This window comes from Austrofundulus limnaeus, unplaced genomic scaffold (genome assembly GCF_001266775.1).
Source record: "Austrofundulus limnaeus strain Quisiro unplaced genomic scaffold, Austrofundulus_limnaeus-1.0 Scaffold59, whole genome shotgun sequence".
NCBI classification, from domain to species: Eukaryota; Metazoa; Chordata; class Actinopteri; order Cyprinodontiformes; family Rivulidae; genus Austrofundulus; species Austrofundulus limnaeus.
In genome coordinates this window covers 1,322,879-1,329,903 of record NW_013952461.1, presented here as the reverse complement: position 1 = coordinate 1,329,903, position 7,025 = coordinate 1,322,879, and the positions used below count along the sequence as shown (strand labels likewise).

Sequence of the window (7,025 nt, the reverse complement as noted above, 5' to 3'; positions counted from 1 at the left end):
AATAATAATATAAAATGCTAATGGAATATTTTCATCATGATTATTGCAATTTTTTTTAATAATCATAAATGAATAAAAATGAATATCATAGTTAGTAGGTTTGTTTATAGTTATTATTCCCATGTTTAACAGAGTTTTTAGCAAAGTTTGACACGATCAGCAGAGGAAGACAGGTCAGCTTTCTCCTTCTTTTCCCATTGTCCAGTGGTCGTCCAAAAAAGTCGGTCGCTGCGGGTAACTCGGGTCCTTGGAGCTCCGCTAACGACCACGCCAAAAATTGTGGTGGCACGATTTACCAAGAATGCAGAAACACGTTGGAATAAATGCACCGAAAGTCTGCATGTATGGTCGTCAAATGATTTAATCTGAGCAAAAACAGTAGAAGTCAATCAGCAAAGTCTGTCAAGTTGTGGCTGCTGCAACAGCATAGAGCAGCCAATAATATAACATCATGTGACATGCTTACAACCAATCACAGTTCGCCAACTGTGAACCATCTAACCAATGACAGGGCTGTCAGCCTGGAAACACCTTATCAAAATAAAAGAGGTCATGCATTGCTGGAGTCTTGAAGTCTGGGCCGATAGAGTAAAACAGCCGAAACTAGTTATCATAAGATATGAGTACCGGACAGTGTCAAGGTAGAACAGATATAAATAACTAGTCCATAACACTATGTAAGCAAGTAATATCTGGGGTCATGAGTGTCTGCAACTGTTATTTTGTGGGCCGGAAGCAAAAGTTTGAAAACCACTGATCTAGTGGATAAGTGACACATGTGAACAACACATCTGACAGCTTTCACCCTCAGCTGTAGACAATAATGTTGATCAATAATATTTAAAGAACTCAATCAGTGCTTATAAATTTAGCCCATAAATTTAGCAAGCGCTAATCCACTAATGAATTAAGAAATTATTAAAAGCCCTAAAGCACTAATCAGGAAATGAGTTCCCCTATTAGTGCTTCGGGGGAATTTTGCCCACCACTGAGTTACGGGTRTTTTGTCAAGGAAGGTCAGGTAGCTGTGGTGGCCATCTTCAATTATGTTGACTCCAAAAGTTAATCAGCTGTACATCCAATCTCCTGAAAGTTTTCTTAAAATCCATGCAAATGTTAAAGGGGCAATAACATGTAAAACCAACTTTTTTGAGTTTTATATAATGTTATAATGTTATACTCTCATAAAAAACATGCCCAAAGCCTTGTTTTGACTCCTGTTTGAGAAATCCTGCAGAGTTTTTAGGAAGCCATGTTGAGGAGCAAAACGACAGGTGGGGACCAGAAACACCCCTGGGACGTGTCTTTAAGCCGAACCTTATCATGGAGGAGCGCCACCCCCCTTCCCGCCCAGGCGCCCAAGACTCCTGCAGGCCCTTGGGTGAAAGTGAAACTTAACTGTCTGCTGACCTCTCAACATTAGTTCTCACTCAGTGAAGCTCTTTTCAGATTAAAAATACCTTTGAGGAAATGTACAGTATTTTCAGATGCCAAGTAAACTGCATCATGGCAGCTCCCCCTCCTTCCCCCGCGAGCCGAAAGGGGCGAAACAGAAGCGGAAGGTGGTTCTTAAAGAGACAGAGGCCAATTTCAAGGCGTTTAGAAGAGGAAGTGATGAGAAGACAAGTTTATTTTCTATTTAAACATATAAACAACATTTTAATAACAACTAAAGGTGACATAGATACTTTATTATGGTATAGTATTTAAATATATGCCTGAGAAACACAAATTATTGGCCCTTTAAGATATTTTGSTAAAGGCCCTGTTACACTGTAATGTTTTAGACAACTTATCCCAACTTATGAAAAGTTTGTCCAACACTAAAAATGTCTAAGCTGAAGATGGAATTAAAAAAATAAATCTACTGGAAGCTTCTTTTGAACCTGTACATATCGTAATGCTAACAGATTGAATACAGCCGATATGAGGAAAATGGTCATAAAAAATTTTCACTAGTTGTCCAAATTGTTCTAGTGTGACAGGGCCTTCACAGGCGGAGTAACCTCTAAATAATTAATGGCAAAAAATGTAAACAAAGATCTTTCACGGTCTGTTAGCACTCAGGATTTGTGTTGGAGGTCAGTCTCATTTACTTTAGCACCAAATTTTGGATCAATATCTGTAACACTGACTGAGTTTTAGTCGTTTTTGTGTTTAAGGTTCGTCGGCTGCGCCGGCTGTCTTGAATCAGATCGACTTCAAAAGTCAATATGTACATCGAATGATTACGTTTTTGCAAGTTTCATTAAAATCTGTCCTCTGGTTCATGCAGTGTTTTTTATAACTCACAAAACAGAAAACATTATCGCCCTGCCTTCACCTTCACTCAGAGAAGTGCTGCAATTATTCCATCCTGCGGCGCTTATTGCAGCCGTTTGGAGCGGAGAAGAAATGCAGGTGAAACGACATTATTGTTGGGTCCTTTTTACCTCCCGGGGGTGGTGGGTGGGGGAAACACCAGACCAGTGTAGGTGAAGTAATTTAGAACATCTGTCTCTGTCACGTTCACCCACAAGCAAGGAGTTAAGTGTTATCTTAGACCTCTACAGAGATTAATGAGCTAATGTAAGTTCGAGAGGATTGAAAAAAACAAAACGAAAAACGGGAAAATAAAGAATGAAGACTACGACATGCTTTGCCGCACAAGCAAGACAAAAAGAAAACAGTCGGCGATTTTAAATGACCAGCTCAATGCGTGACATTGATTTTGAAGTAATTTAACTATCAGAGAGAGCAAATGTGGGTCAGGGGCAAAGGCGGCACACTGTCGCTGCAATCATACATCAGGAGAATTAGTGTATGTAACACAATTACACGGGGCTGTGAGTGCACAGCAGCTCGTGGTTACCACCCACAGCCGAAGACCCCCACCCCCMTCCACCTCTAAGCTTCACCCCTTTCCACCCATCGCTTCCCTGGTCGCCCGTGGGACGCTGATTAAACAGGACGGTTCAGATGTCGGCCCGAGGAGGGAGACTGAGCGGAGGCTCCCGGGTGCCCTCGTGCACACGGGGGTCTCCACTCCGTGCACCTGACTTGACTTTGCATCTGATTGATTTCTTCCAAAAAATAAAAAAATAAACTAGAAGCACTCGGAGAGTGCAAACCTCCGCCAAGACCATTCCCCCCATCCTGTAAGAGTTAATGCGCAAAAGCAGAGATGGAAACACATTTGGCGAATGAGTTCTGACGTAGTGAACATTTAAGCAGGCAGTATGCACGGGATTTCTTCTCAGTGGAGTCTAATGTGGAAAAAAAAAGTCAGACTCGTCACCCGACATTATTCATCATGAAACTTGTGTCGGATTAAGCTCCTAAGTTTTCATCAGTCACATTTCACCATGTAAAACGTCTGTTTTATCTCCTTGTATGAGTTTGTAATGGTTTGACTCTCTTTATAAAGTGCTTCCTGGCTCCCCTCGTCCCGGCAGCTCTCTGCTTACAAGCCTAGTAGAGACAAACTGTTTCGATTGGTTGTTTCGGAAATGTGGTGTGTTTGAGGAAATGGGAAAAATAGGTTTAATGGTGCAGTCACACACTTCCTGGTCACAAAACGTTCTGTAAATGCATATATTTTGGCAAAAATTATTCATCATTTAATGTGGTTTTAACATTACTTTTATAAAGTTTGAAGTCCGTGCTGTCCAATCCAGCTCACTGTTTTTTACAGAAGCCCTGTGAAAGCATCACGGCTTTGCTGATCTCAGAGTGTGAAAAGAAAAAAAAAATCCTGTATCCGCATCGTGATCCGGAACATCACCAAAATTTAAAGGTGTGTTTCTTGGCCCAGTACCCACATGTGGTAAAAAATGTCATGACAATCCATTCATAAGTTTTTGAGTAATRTTGTCCACAGACAGACAGACAGACGTGACCGAAAACATTACCTCACCCTTGGCGGAGGTAAAAATGCATATCACCCGCCACCGTTTAAGCCACAGATTTAAGAAAATCGTTTGCTGAGAAGTGACAAAGTTAAATCTCCTTTGGTGAAACCTTCTCTTTGTTTTTGTGTTTTGAATGACTCACAGCTACTACCGCACCAGTATTTTACTAACAGTGCAGACAAACTAAGTCGGCCTTCGCCTTTGGCTGTGGGTGACTAAAAAGACAGAATTGAGAGAAGTGATGAGCGGACACAAAAAGATGGAAACAGACAAATGTAGAGAAGAAATTACTGCAGATCATTAGGCACAGCTAAAACCACTGTTGTCCTTCCCTCTGCTTCACATCCCTTTTATTCCTCACACTTCTGCTGATTCCAGTGGGCTGTGGGGGGGGGGGGGGGTCTTACACGCAGAAGGAAAATAGAAGGGAACAGGTAGAGGAAGGGGAGGTGACTATTAAAGGCTGAAACGATCAGAAGAAGGAAGAAAGAAGCGATAAACAGTGGAGGAGAGAAGTATGGAGGAGTGTACAACTCACCTGGCAGATGGCAGCTTTGGCAGCACTCGGCGTGCAGCGATGGCGGCCGCACAATATGGTGCTCTGCCTCCAGATTGTCACTCCGCTGTCGATACAAACACTGCAATTTGCTGATGTGAGTTCTGCTTGAATGTTTTTTTTTTTGGCACAGAATGAGGCGAGATGGCATATGGTTCTTTAAACAGCTGACAGAGTTGAGGGATGTCAAGTTTGTTTGTAATAAAAAAAAGAAAGGAAAAAAAGCTGCATTATTTTTTTAAGTTTGGAGTTTATTTTCTTGTTTGGAAATGGGAGCGTGAGAAACTTTTAACGTCATGAACGTCTCGTATTATAAGCTGGAAAGATGCACAGTAAAATTCTGAGTGTCAAATATGCATTGTCAAAGTATGTTAACTCTTACGGTGTTAATCCAACAACAGTGAGTGTAACATTTCTCCTTTTGTCCCATAGTGATGGTGAAAATAATCAGTGTTATGTAAAAATAACTTTTCATAGTGTAATCGGTACAGTGTTGAGGAGAATGNTGTCTGCCTCTTTTCAAAGAACAGAAAACTCTGTCGTTACAGGACATCCTGATTGGTTTTCTGCTCTTGTAGCTTAAGATTCAGTATTTGCTGGAGCCGGCTAAATGTACTTGGCATCCTTACAAGAAAAAAAAAGTACGAGAGCAGTTTCCAGAAAAATACCCACGTGACTGCCCAGTGGGAACGTCTGCAAAATGTTTTCTTCAGATTACACATCCCAGCAAACTACCTGGACTTCTGAGACCGCTGCATTGTGATCAGCTATTGGCAGCTACAAACCAAACAGGATTTAACTTAATAGACCTGGGGAATTCAATTTTAATTTGAGGATCAAGTTGTGTTAAGACAGAAGGGCTGAAATGAAAAGTTTTCTCCTCTGTTGTGTTTTTTTAAGGCTGCATGTACTCCAAAGAATAAAGCGTGAATAAAATCAGCAGTAAACTATTTTAAAACAGCATTTCTGCTCTAGATTGAATAATCCACTAGTGTACGGTACACTTTACTGAAAAAAGAAGAAGAAATAAGAAGAGGGCTGAGGGAACAGAATAGTTTGTTATATTTAGCCACAAAGCCGGCAGCACTGGTCGTCGAGACAAGCTGATGTAACTGAGGCAAATGTTTGAACTACATTTGCTAAATGACCATCAAAAGCCCTCATTTCCACTGTGGATACACTCCTGAACGGGTTTTCCAACAGCAGCTCCTCAGAGGTTAAAGCAAAAGTTGTGAAACAGTAGAACATCAGCCACCGACATCCTCCGTCCTGTTCCTCAGCCTCAACGCCGTCCATCACTGTCTCCCCTTCCTGATAGTGATTTGTCAGCAGTGGAGGCAGCAGCTGTTCCTTTTGCATTGTAATTTATTTGATGGTAATTATTCATGCCAGCTTCTCCTAACCTTGGCATCTTCTACCCCTACGAAGCCATATGGGCAAAGATGGAAGGAGCGAAGAAAACATGCAGGCTCCTTTTTTTTTTGGACAAGTTCTTTGATTTCCGTGTGCAGCGGTGTGAAAAATGTGGACATATGTGCTTTGCGGCTTTACATGGKTACACCGCCTGCCTGTTTTTGATTATTTTCTTCCTCATTCATACACTTGGTTGGGGTCTAGTGTCGGCCCAACGTAGTGCATTTTCCCCCTGTCAAATCCTTATGATTTATGCATGCAAAAGCAATATAGCCTGCACATCTGTAAGTGAATCAGGCTGAGCGGAAGTATTGCTTTGCTCTTTACAGAAAAGTCAACTCAGACAAGGGAAGACAGAGACTGATAAGGAGGAGACGACAATGAAATTACTGCCATTTCAGAGGATAAAGCAGCTTATGGATGGTGAGCTTGTGTTTGTCTAAAGCAATGAGCACTTTTAACCGCTCGCACTTTTTATCCCTTTTAGTTACATTACCAGTGGTGGGCACCAGTCCACTAAAGCGCAAATCTGCTAATTGCGGATCTAAATATTTCGTTTGCACTTTAGCGGTCTTACTAATTTTTATAATTCATAAGCGGATTTGTGCTTTCTAAAATTAAAATGCAGTCCCGCTAAGAACTAATWATCTACCAGTCATCATTATCTTGAACAGCAGAAGGTATGACTGTCAATTAATCACAACACACATAATCTATCAAACAGCTCCCCTCCCAGATAAACACACTTATTGGAAAGGTATAAATCCTTGCAGACTGTTGCTTTGGGTCACGGTTCTGATTTCCCACAATGCTTTGTGTCTGCTTACGTAGCAGGAAGGCAATAGCAAAAACAGTAAACGTTTGTAATCCATACTAAAATTTTGTATGTATTGATTTATTTTACTTTACAATGGGAGCTCCTTTAAAAAAAGTTTAAACACCGGAGCTCAATACTTGATGTAACTGGTTGAAGCAATCCACCAACGGGGTTAGACAGACATCTAGTGGTCAACTGGAGCAACTACATGAAAAACTTTAAAATCCAAGCTCTTATTTTGAAGGGAAGATAGTTTCCTGTACGACCGTGCTTTCGTTTCCCGTCACAAATCAAATCTGTCATGTACCCAGAATGCATCGCTTCAGTTTTCCAATAAACAGTTTTAAAA

General features: G+C 41.1%; 1 protein-coding gene across 2 annotated transcripts in view; it reads left to right on the top strand.

The window, feature by feature from the left end:
• The window catches only part of LOC106518319 (plexin-A2), a gene marked incomplete at its 3' end in the record, with an annotated part of 115,173 nt that overhangs the window by 2,160 nt on the left and 105,988 nt on the right, over positions 1-7,025 (top strand). Inside the window, 1 exon segment of one of the 2 annotated variants that reach the window (XM_014009566.1) lies at positions 6,189-6,282. 2 annotated transcript variants of the gene reach the window in all.